We start from the raw sequence: 12,845 nt of genomic DNA, 5'->3' as shown, positions 1-12,845 counted from the left end.
TTTCTTCCAGATGCCACCCGCTCTGCCCTTCTAGATCTATAATCCCAACAGCTCCCAAGGCAGTCCTCTGCGACTTTCCCAAAAAACTATTATGATAAAGTTTTACAGCTTCTTTTTTTTGCTTCAGGGCATCATAGGGTAATGGTCTATGCTTGAGCGGTCCCAGGATGGATGAAATCCATACCTGGGCGGCAGTAAAAATGCTATTCCACACTGCCAAATCCTCCTACTGCCTCTTTAGACTTCTCCGGTGCAGAACGTGGCTTTCTCTGTTTGCATCCTAACTGGGCTTGTTGGCTCACTGGTGTATTTACACTAAAGAGGAGGCTCTCTCTGAAAACAACAACAACAACAACAACAACAAACTGTAGACATCAACAAACTACAAGACAAGTGCGTACGGAATGTGTCCTAAGCAGGGAGACCAATTTGGCTTCTGACTATGTTCCCTGCCTCCACTCTCTGCCTTGCATTTCTGGTGACATTACCAAAGCCTGTTTTGAGAGACAAGGTTTCTCTATGTTGCCCAGGCTAGTCTGGAACTGGCTGACTTCTTGTCTCGTCCCCCTGTGCGCAGGCTACCAGTATGTGCCACCATGCCAACTTGCTTTTTCTTTCTCTTTCTTATTTGTGATTCTATCCCTAAAGCTAGTTTCTTATATTTGAGTTTTAGTAAAATTAACATTACTAAAAATTTTGTAATATATAATTACCTATTAATTAAAACAAGGCAAAAGTCATATGTAAAAACAAAATGTTACTGAGAGCAAACTTTTACTCCTCTTGGAAAAGCCCCTCACAAACACTTACAAAGGTATATACTTCACTAAAATCCTAGGTGTTTCTTCAACCATTCAAGTTGATAAGAAAAATTAAGTTACAATTCTGTTGTTGATTTCTTAACTTATCACTTTTTAAACCATTCCACTTTTACCTATGTTTTCAAAGTTTTGTGGACATCTCATCATAGAAAATATATTTAGTATATCTCTAAGAGTCTCCCAAAGTTGTAACAGTTCTAACATTGTTCAAATGGCCAAAGTCTCTTCGGAGACTGAAGGCAAACTCAAGACTTGTGAGCATACAGAATACAAATGCAACTATACAATACAAATACAAACACACAATGTCACAGAGTAAACATTCCTATTTACAAATAGGGCTGTGCTGAGGAAAGACTGGGCCAAAGCAAGACCAGCAGGGCAGGCACCAAATCCACACCCAGTACGGGGGACACATGGTGACAATGTCTGGGCTCCAGTGAACAGCTGCACTCACCAAGTATGGTGCTTTCAATGCATGTGGCCTCTCTTGGAGCCGACTCCATTTGCTGCCTCCAGGTTTCCTTAGAGAATGACTAACATCCCTGGCATTCCCAGTATCCTAGGAACTCCATACAACTTAGATTTCATCTACACAAGTTCATACAATGGCTTCTAAGAGACCTCCTTGCAGAGAATCCAGTCTACCTACATATTGCTTTCAGGAATCTTCGTACAAGCCTCTAGGACTCCTTCACTTGTGTGCCTTCTGTTGTGGGATATTTGGTTCTATTGTGAACCCCCAGCCTGTGAACTGTAAACACTGTTTCTTGTTTGGCGTGATTGAGCCCTTAAACACACCTTTAATCTAAGAGCTTTCTGTTTATTATGAACAGGTGATTAAGGCGTGGTTCAGCCAGCCCTAGCAGACACGTTTAATCCAAAAGCTTTCTGTACACAAGATTTAATAAAGTTAACCTTAGGTGAAGAGGTGGCACTAGAAACCAGCTGACGGGAATTAAAAGTGTAGGAGGGACTTTAAGTTGAAGGGTATTTAAGACAGCATGGATAAGAAAACGGCTGTTGAGCTTTGAGCTAGCAAACTTTTGGCTTTTGGCTTTTAGCTTTTGGCCTTTTCCCTCTGGGACACAGTTGAGTAGGAAGGTCAGCTGGGTGTGTCCTCTGCCTCTCTTAGCTAGCAGGCTTTCATCCAGAATCTGGTTCTTGAGTCTTTATTAGTAATTTCAAATGACTGGGACCCTTATTTATTTATAACAACAGTCTTTAAAGCAAGCACTGTGTGGCCAATGACGCCCAGTTTCTTGCCTGCTTTAGATGCTACCTAGACCCCTTGGGCCCAATCTACAACAGCTTCTGTTGTGCCTTTGTGGTTGAATCTGAAAAAACAGCCCCAACCCGGGTGGCTGTTCTTGACCAAGGGACGCCTTCAGTGTCATTCTCAGTTCAGGCTCTCTCTTTTCAAATGGGTTTGCACCTTCATTAGGCAGCCTTCAGCAGGTGGGCACCTTACTTAATGTCCCAGTGCAGAGCTCCAGCCTTATTGTCAATGGCATCAGTCCCTTAAACAATCGTGATCATGTTGCGTGAGCTCACTCCATCTTCAATTTGAACTGCATTAAAGTCCCTTTCCTTATTAAACTTCACATTTCTCTCTGCCAGCTGCCTTAACTGGCTTCACTCTCCCTTCCTCACCAAACTTCAGACATTGCACACCTTGACTTCTCTCTTCCCATGAGTCTGAGGAAATGCACTGAGCAATAAACACACTGCTGCTGAATATGTCTTGACATTTCCTCCAAAAGACAAATTGGTCCACTCGTTTCAAAAACAGCCTCCTTCAAATTTTTTAGGACAGAGGCAGAAGGCAGCAAATGTTTCGACAGAATAGTAGCAGGAATGGCTTTGCCCAGTTCCTAAGAGTGCTCTTGTTTCCTTCTGGAACCATGCATGTCTGTTCTTTACAGTCCACATCGCCATCAGTTAAAGTCTTCTTCAGCCCAAGCAGAAACTCCCATTTATCTCAACTTGTATGAATCTTGGATTTCTCTAGTCTGAGGCTTTAAATTATTCCACATTCTTCCCAAAAAAACAGTTCCAAAAGCCCAAGGTCCCCATGATGGACTCTCTCATAGCAGCAGAAACAGTGCCACATCGCTCTCCCACTTTCCACATTGATTACTTTCCTCAGGCTTGTGGCCAAATGCCTAACAAGAAGCAACTGAGGGGCAGAAGGGCCTGTTCAGGTTCACGATTCAGGGGCTGCTGCTCATTCTGAAGACAGAGGTATGGCAAGGGAGGCAGGGCCCGTACTGCCGAGTCACATCTTGGTAGAACAATAAGTAAAGAAAGGAGAATGATGCATTCACCTGTCTTCCCTGTAGTTTGCCCACGCCTTATACTCAGCCCAAAGCTCCAGTCCATGGAATGGAGCCACCAGGATTCATGGTGGGTCTTCTCTTCTCAGTGAAACACACTTACAAACACACAAACAGGTATCCTTCGTAGGCATAAGACTATTGTGGAGTTTAAATTCTGATTCCCTGTCTAAATGGTGTGTAAATGCTCCTCCCCAATTGTCTCCCTGATATGTCAATAAAGCAGCTTCCAGCCAATCGATGAGCAGGGAGAGAATAGGGCTGGGCTTCCTGCCTGCCAGGGGAGGAGGAGTTAGGAGAGGAAGCTGGGGATTCAACCTCGGATAGAGGTCCAAGAGCATCAGGAGGGAGGAGCTGGAGCTGAGGAAAGCTACACAGTACAAGTGTCCCTGGGATGTTCACTGGGAGTAAGACAAAATACCATAGATGGTAAAGTACAGACTTAAACTGCTCATATTGTATTGTGAAGCCTCGTATTAGAAAAGAGTCTCAATTATTTGTGTTATAGCAGGGTTAAGAAATAAGCTAGGAGAAATACTATTTTATGAAAGTAGCTTCAACAATACTCTGCTGATACCTTAGAAGTTTCTAATTCAATCCAGTTGTCAAAACCAACCATCACACTTCATAGTGGGGAACATACCTTGTACGTCTTGCTTTCCATATTTTAGTCTTTTAACATAACTGTAATTAATATATGTTCCAATGGATCTCTAACGTTCCCAAATCATTTCCCTGGCACAGGAGAACAAGAACTAGTCACAGGGCTGAGGAAAGCTCAGTCAGTAAGTGCTTCCTGTGCAAGCCTGAGGACCTGAGTCTGAACCCCAAGACACAAGAGCCAGGTGCAGTGGCTGCATTTGTGATCCCAGCACTGGGGAGGTGGAGAGAGATGGGGTTTGGTGGCCAGCTGGGAGTCGGCCTCGCTCATGCCAGTGAAAGACCTTGTCTCAAACAATGATGTGGATGTCATTTCTGAGGACAGATGCCGGAAATCTTGCATGCACGTGTTCTCTTAGGTAGGATTTTATTACTGTGAAGAGACACTGAGACCACAGCAACTCTTACAAAGGAAGACATTTCACTGGAGCTGACTTACAGTTCAGAGGTTTCATGGCACTAAGCATGGCAGCATCCTGGCAGGCAGACATAGGGCTGGAGAGGTAGCTGAGAAGCCTACATCTGGACCAGAAGGCAGCAGGAAGAAAGAGGGCCACTGGCCTGGCCTGGCCTTCTGAAACCCCAAAGTCCACCCCAGTGACACACTTCCTCCAAGGCCACACCTCCAAATAGTGCCACTCTCTATAAGCCTATAGGTGCCATTTTCATTCAAACTAGCATACATGCAGAGAGAGAGAGAGAGAGAGAGAGAGAGAGAGAGAGAGAGAGAGAGAGAGAGAGAGAAGAGAAGAGAAGAAGAAGAAGAAGAAGAAGAAGAAGAAGAAGAAGAAGAAGAAAGAAGAAGAGAAGAGAAAAGAAAAGAAGAGGAGTATGAAAAATATCAGCTGTGAAATGGCTGAAAGGAAATATTATAATGGCTTTGGGAAATGCAGGAGAATGAATTGTTACACACTGTTCCCATAAGCATGTGTTTGAGTTGGGCAACAGTTTAAACACCAATTTCTTTTGAGCCAAAGTTTCCAGGGCCAGGTTGAAGTTCTGGCACCTCCTTTCTAGCTGTGTGAAATAAGCTGTCTAATATCCTTGGGCCCGTTTCTTCTGGTATAAAACGAGAACTGACGACACTAACCACTTGATTGGCCCCATCAAAAGCAGTGTGTAAATAAAGATTGCTGAAGGGTCTGACAGGTTCCTTCTAATGCCACTAGATGAGGGACCAGCCCCCACCACCCAGTGAGGCTTTGCTGCACCTTGGAATGCTGTCAGGGAAGGGAGCAGGAATGGAGTGCAGTCAGTGGCTCACATGCAGGCCACATGGCGGGTTCCATGTGCCCAGCAGTGTGTATTTCAGGTGCATTTTTCATTAGGGTAGACACCTTCTCAGTTTGTCTAAGAGCTAATGTAGAAAGGAGGGAGGGAGGGAGGGAGGGAGGGAGAGAGAGAGAGAGAGAGAGAGAGAGAGAGAGAGAGAGAGAGAGAGAGATCCACATCCTCCATACTGGATTCAACCCAAGTACAGTCTCCCTGGCCACTTATTTACTTCTCAGAGGGTCCCCTTGGGCTGTCTTATTTTCTGCTGAGCCAGTGGCTCCTGAGACTAATGCATCCCTTTATATATGGGCTCACTTTATCTCTACTCCCCCTGGACACATCTTCCTTCCCTGTGTCACTAAGGTTTGATGAGCATAAACAGTGAATGCGGTATTCAACGCCTTGATGTTGCCAAGAAAAACTAGGAACAAATGAACACAAGAGACAAGAATGCTGAAATGAGGCTAGCCCATGAGGGTCAGATTTTTTTTTCTGACTGTTTTTATATCAAGAGGGGTAATTTATCATTTGAGTGTGAGAGCAGTGCTCTAACAGGGTCACCCAGCCATTATCTGGAATGCCAGGAGCTTTATCTGACACCATTTATGAGAAATACCAATCTCTACGGCCAGCTCAGGCTATAGAACACATCGCTGGATGTTCTAGCCAATGCTGCTAAGATCCCAGAGAGGAAATTAAATGTCAGGAGATATCTTTCATCATAGGAGCTGGAAAAATTGTTTTTCATATAATACATACACAGCAGCGTAAAGAGAGGAGAGTGAGAAGCCTGGGTCAGGGGGTGGGGTTGGCCTAGGGGGGTGGGGGCTGGGGGAGGGGGTGGGGATGGACATGAGACAGGCATAAAAGGCAGAGCACAAAGGAACAAGGTCAGAGTTCCGGGGGAACATTGTAGATATAACGGTTAATTTTATGTGTTATTTGACTAAGCTAAAGGGTGCCCAGAGAGCTGGGAAACACTCCTTTCTGGGTACATCCATGAGGGTTTGGGCTCAAAAGATCAGTAGATTCAGCTCTTCCTCACTCACGGGGGCATCTTCTGACCTGTTGAGGGCCCAAGTAGAACACAAAGGCAGAAGAATGAAGTCCCTACCTCATGCTCCATCCTCCTCTCCTCGGTCCTGCCTTCCTGAGCTGTGGCAGCCATCTTTTTCTCCCCTTGGACATTCGACCTACTGAGTCTCAAGCCTTTGGACTCTGGAACTTACAGCAGTAGTCAGTACCCAACCCCCACACTGGTTCTCAGGCCTTACGCCTCGGTACGAATTACACTGTTGGCTTCACAGCTTCTAAGGTCTTTGCATTTGGGCTGAGTTATGCCTCTGCTTCCCTGGTTCTCTAGCTTCTAGCTGGTGCACTGCCGGACGTGTGGCAATCCAAATTCCATAATTACATGAGCCAATGCTGATAATAATCTAATCACTTTACATATCACTGGTTGTATTTTTTTGGTGATCCTTAGCTGACCTTAGGTGACCTGTGTCTTTAGTAATGAACAATTTTGAAGGAATCAGGTAAAGCGATTGAAATTAATGAAATTAATCCTGTTTTGTCTGTCTGTCTACCTAATAGCAAAGGCATTACGCTCTCAATGTCAGGGGTTTCTCAAGAGGATATTGCATGGTCTGAACTTTGCACACCTGTTTTCTTTCACCTTCTTTAGCCATAGCCTCATAGCAGTATTGTACGTGATCCTCGATGGTGCAGGACACAAACAACAAATACGTTCACAAGGCATTGGTGGACAGGACAATGTCACTATACCCTTGCACAAATGTCACATCAGCAGGGCAGAGGATGGTAGTTGGTGTTTGTACCAGCTTTGCCACATGTACCTAAGTCAGAGAAGGGTGTGATGATGGTGCTGTTGTGCCCATAAATACCAAGACAGAGCATAGTCACCAAACATGGGATAGTTGAAAACCCAGGAATAGAAGTACCAGGCATGTGTTCATTCCTCCCTCCCTCCCTTCCTCCCTTCCTCCCTCCCTCCCTCCCTCCTGCCTCCTTCCCTCCCACAGGCATGTGCTCACCCTGCCCACCCTCTTATTTAACCTCTACTGATCTTTGTGTGTGTGGTGTGTGCACGAATTGATTGTATTTTGAACTAGGATTTTTGCATATGTAACTAAGTCTAATTGAGATGGTATTAGATTAAAGGAGACCTTAATTCTATTGGCTGCTCCTCTGTAAATAAGCCATGCAAAGCCATAGACATGCTCAGATGAACAACACATGGCCTGCTGCAATGAACCAAGCAACAGGAGTAGCCCTCATGAGGTGGAAGAAGAAGAAGAAGAAGAAGAAGAAGAAGAAGAAGAAGAAGAAGAAGAAGAAGAAGAAGAAGAAGAAGGGAGGAGCCTCTGCTGCTGGGAGTGTGGGCCTGCAACCCCACACCACACCCAGCCATAACCAAACAGGACCTCCCTTGTAGTTCAAACAGACCTGGAATTCCCAATATCACACACTCGCGCGCGCGCGCACACACACACACACACACACACACACACACACACACACACACACACCATAGACTGGCAGTTAGTAGGATTTGCAAAGAAAAAGAGAGTGAATGGGTCCCCGTGGTAAGTTAGAAATGTTGCTGCCTTTTAGGTTCATAATGCTAGAATGTTACCTGGGTTCTATACAACTCAGCTCTCTTGTTTTGAACAAAGGAGTTGTTTACTTTGTGGACACACTAGTGATTATTATAAAATGTGCTGTTGACCTCCCATGGCTAGTAGAGGCATTACTCCTTAGAGAAAACATTAAGGCTGGGGGAATTTCCAAGTAAACTGCAGGATCCCAGGATGGAGAGGGAGGATCCATTCTGTAAGCCAGCTGATTGCCTAGGTTTACATTTGTAGTGCATGTGCCTGAGCTGGGAATTATGGGAGCAGAACAGTGATCTGAGGTTCTCCACTCCAAAGCCAACCCATAGGACGGCAATGGCCACCACCTTCAGTATCACAGGTATCTAGGGAAAATGATGTGCTTTCAAGGGAGGCGAGGAGGCAGTTTGGATGACTCTTCCCTCCTGTGTCCCCAAGTCATGAGCAAGGGTCTGTTGTCCACTCCTGAGAAAATGGCTACACAACAGGCTCCAAAGGCTTGGTGACTTCTGCCTTCAAGCCCTGCACTGGTTCGGCTGAGGCAGGAGGATTGCCATGATTTTGAAATCAGCCTGGGCTATCCAGCAAGTTCCTACCTCAAGACAAACAAACAAACAAACATACAGGCAAATAGACAATTGCTCCTTTAGCCTGGTTTAATACAGCCTAGATTTTGTATTGATACTAGACAAATGATATTTACCCCTACCCTAAAACATATTTTTTTCTGTGTAGCTTCCAGAGTTCAGGCAGCTAGAGAACCCACAAAACCAATAGAGCAGGGTCCCCAAAGAATTCCCACATAGGCACTCTGCTATCAATTCTGCAAGCTGGATTAACATATCTTTATACACAGAGAAAAATATCATTGCAAGGCAAACATCATCAGGGCTACTTCCTGGTGGGGGTTTGAAGTTGTCACCAAGAGGTGGGACTGTGTCACTAAAGTTCCTTGAGGTGGACTTTCCATAGCAACTGTAAATGCGATTTCTGTCACCCTTTTCTTGCTTTCTCTAGAGTGTTATATAAGTGAGATTGTGCAGTGTGTTTCTATTTGCACCTGGCTTCCTTCTATTAATATAGTGCTTTTTGATAGTCAATTATATTGTCATTATTGTCATTAGATTTTATTTTTTACTTCTGAGTCATAGTCGACTTACGGACACACCACAATTTATCAACATACCAGTTAAGGGATCTGTGCATTGTTTTTAGATGTTATAAATAGAATTGCTATAAAAATATGCGGTTTTTTTTTTCAGTAGGTATCTGTCTTCCTTCTTCTCCAATAAATACACAGGACTGGTACTGGTACTTTTAATTTCCCAAGAAACTTGAGAAGTGTTTTCTGTAGTGGAGAAGCTAGTCCCAGCAGCAGGACGTGACAGTTCCTGGTGCTGTCTCTGACGAGATGGTATCAGTTTCCTTGATTTTGGATATTTTCACAATTTATGGTTGTTTGTTTGTTTGCTTTTTCTCCAGGCTGGACTGTAAAGTCAACCCTCTCCTAACTTGTTTTGGGCCTGCCAAAATTTACATTTACCAGAATCTCACATTGTGACTTTATGTGGGACTAGCTTCTTGGCTTCTGTAATTGAGTCTAGAGAAAAGTGGTACTAGATCAAAGTGGATGACCTTAATTCTAGAAATAAGCCATGTGATTTCCAGATTTCCCAGGAGAGATTTGGGAGAGCACCCCGAGATAGCGCAGGCAAAGACTGGGGATGGTGTATGCACGAAGCAAAGGCAATCTTTTCTCCGAGTCTTTGTCGGGAGGGTGGCCCTGTAAACAGTTACCTCTACCGCTCATGTGGGGTGAGACAAGGTATCTCTCTGCAGGGAAGGAGCCAGCCACAGTGTGTGGATGGAAAACAAAAGTCAACTTTCAGGAGTTGGCCCTCTCCTTCCACTGTGTGGATCTCACGTGACACCCTGATTCCTAGGGAGATGTGAACAAAAATCTGCATACCCCAAATAAGGAACCGACAAGGGAATCAGAGAGGGTACCAAGGTCAGGGTTGGTGAGTGAGTTTTGCTGGAGTGACTTCTGGAAGTTTAGGCAAGGGCTTATACTCAAAGGAGCCAAAGTAATCCAAAGACAGCGACATCACCAAAGCCTACCCCATTATGGGTGACAGCCAGTGAAAGTTGGACCCCTGGACCAAACTGCACAGCCTGCAGCAGAGCAACAGGTTAGAGGGCTTCGCTTTTGTCAGTCAGCTCAGCTGGTCTGAGAGTGTCTCTCCACAGTCATTGCTAATATACACTGGGGAACAGAGGAGCGAGCAGGGGAGCCAATATATTTGGTCAGCTTTGGGAACTTCCTGTAGCCTTTGAGTCCACATAGGTAGTTCTGCTTACCGAATTGATGAGAGACTCTTCTTGCAGAATGTGGTATAAAGGATTAAGAGATGGGGTTTCCTTTTCCTTTTTAAAAATTTTAAAAAATTTATTCAGATTACATCCCGATTTTTGTCCTCTCACCTGCATCTTCCCGTTGCCACTCTCCCTCCCTCTTTCACCCTATTCCCCTACCCTAGACCTCTGACAGAAGGGGACCTCCTCCCCCACCATATAACCACAGCCTATCAGGTCTCATCCGGATGGCCTGCTTCTCCTTCCTCTGTGTGCCTGCTGGGCCTTCTCTACAAGGGGAATTGATCAAAGTTCATGTCAGAGGCAGTCCCCGCTCTCCTCACAACCGTGGAGAATGAATTGTCCATTGGCTACATCTGAACAGGGGGCCTAGGTTCACTGCATGCATTGTCATTGGTTGGTGCAACAGTTTGTACAGGCCCCCTGGGTCCAGATCCACCAGCTTTGATGGTCTCCTTGTGGGGCTCCTGAACCCTCTGGGTCCTTCCACCCCCCCCCATTCTTCCATACCACTCTCAGCACTCCACTTAGAGTCCAGCAGCGAGTTCAAGCATCTGTCCTGATCCCCTACTGGGTGGAGTCTCTCAGAGGACATCTATGTTGGGCTAATATCCACTAAGTAAGTATATAGCATGCGTGTCTTTCTGGATCTGGGTTACCTCATTCAGGATGATGATTCCTAGTTCCATCCAAAATGGAGTTTCTTTCAGGATTTTTTTTTTTTTAATGGAACAATGATCTGAAATGCAAACCTAATGTTGTTGGGTTTATTTTTGTCTTTGTTTTCATATTTGTTTTTATTTTTATTTGTGCACTCACTTAAGAAGGCCAGAAGAGGGCATTGGAGCCCCGGAAGTTGGAATTACCAGCAATTGGAAGCCACTGTCTTAGGGTCTCTGTGGCTGTGATAAAACACCATGACCAAATCAACTTGGGAAGGAAAGGGGTTTACCTCAGCTTATGCTTCCAAATCATTGTCCGTCACTGCAGGAACTCAAGGCAGGAGGTGGAGAGGCCATGGAGGGATGCTACCTTTGTGGCTTGCTCCCCAAGGCTTCCTCAACTTCTGAAGACATTCAGGAACACTAACCCACATGGGGGAAGGGAGGACCCACTCACAGTGAGCTGAGCTCTCACACATCCATGTCAATCAAGAAAATGCCTCAGAGGCTTGCTCAGGGGCCAAACAGTTAGGAGCATTTCTAAACTGTGGTTTCCTCTTCCAAGATAACTGTGACAAGTTGACGACATAAAACCAAGCTATCACAGGCACCCAGTAGCCTGTGATATTATTATTATTATTATTATTATTATTATTATTATTATTATTATTATTATTATTATTACAGAATAACCCACTGGCAATCAATCAAGACACAGACACCTGTTATATTTTAAAATAGCCTTAGTTAACCTGGGGCAGGGCAGATATTAATCCTCTAAACTACTTCCCATAGTGGGGCAGGTACGGAATCTCTGTCCCAATCCCATGCCATCTGTTTCTAATAATTTCTATCAAGCTACCTCCCATCCATAATCCCATATACTCGCTAATGTCCTTCATCTGGACCAAACCCTCCATCCACTCCAGCCACGTGCATCTCCTCCACCTCACCCATGATGGCGCAACCTCCTTCTCCTCTGCTCTCCTCCAGTCTCTCCTCTTCCCAAGATTCTTTCTGTCTCCCCATGCCCAGGAACCTTAGCCATGCCTATTTCTTTTGCCCTGACCCAGCTGTGACGGCCTTTTATTAATTAGCATCAAAATACGTCAGACCAACAGGACAGAAATGCAAACAATTAGAGGAGTACAGACGTGGGCACGGGACGCTTATCAACCTAACTTGACAGACATTCCCTATTTGTGCAAGACCCCGCCCACTAGCAGCACACATTATACCCCAAGCCTACCCGTTGATCACTAGACGTTATTCTGTGGAGATCTGGAAGTGGTACCTGAGTTCCCTGTCCCCACAACCCTGCCCCTGCCCCTGCCCCCACCCTGAGTCGTCTTTTGTTTTGTGAGCTGTGGTTAGCAACTATACAGTGCAATTTCACAAGCGCAGGCAGGGGAAGCAACCATGACTTCCATATAAGTTTGCAGAGGAAAGGGATTTTGTCATCTGAGTGCAGCCTGTGCTATCCATTGGCCCACATGAAAACGGGCCCATTCTCGGCCCTGCTCTTTGATGAGCATAAGGTGTTCTTTGTTTGGAGTGAATACAGAACTGGCTTATTGGGCTGTGAGATAAGGGTTTATGAGACTGAACCACCTCCTTCCAACTCTGAGGAATTTCCAAGGGCAGGGCTCTGGGCTGGGAACAACTTGTGCATCCTCACGGTCTTGGATCTGGCTGCACGCAGAAACGACCTCCCTCTTAGTCTCCATCCCACATGTTGAAAACTATGGCAGAGTGCGCAAATGCCCTTCAGGCTGTTGCCAGCCAATTTAGCAAGCAGCCACAGTTGGGGTTGGGACTGTTCCTTTCTTAGAAATACACCAAAGGCCAAGACCAAAACGGCCAACTCATTTGACAGGACAGCATTAGGAACAGAGGACGTTTGATGCAGACAGACACCAAGGTCACTGTTGTAGATGCTTGTGCCCTTAGCAGCTGATTAAATGTTGAAACTTCAGTCGGGACAGTCAAGCAGATAATATTGCCTACTGCAGACAGACTTAGAATTCTATCTAATTAGGTTAGTATCAGTGAGAAACGGGGCAGCTAGACATAGTCACTGAGAGA

Source organism: Acomys russatus, chromosome 11, assembly GCF_903995435.1.
Source record: "Acomys russatus chromosome 11, mAcoRus1.1, whole genome shotgun sequence".
Lineage (NCBI taxonomy): Eukaryota > Metazoa > Chordata > Mammalia > Rodentia > Muridae > Acomys > Acomys russatus.
Note: the sequence above shows the minus strand (reverse complement) of the source record.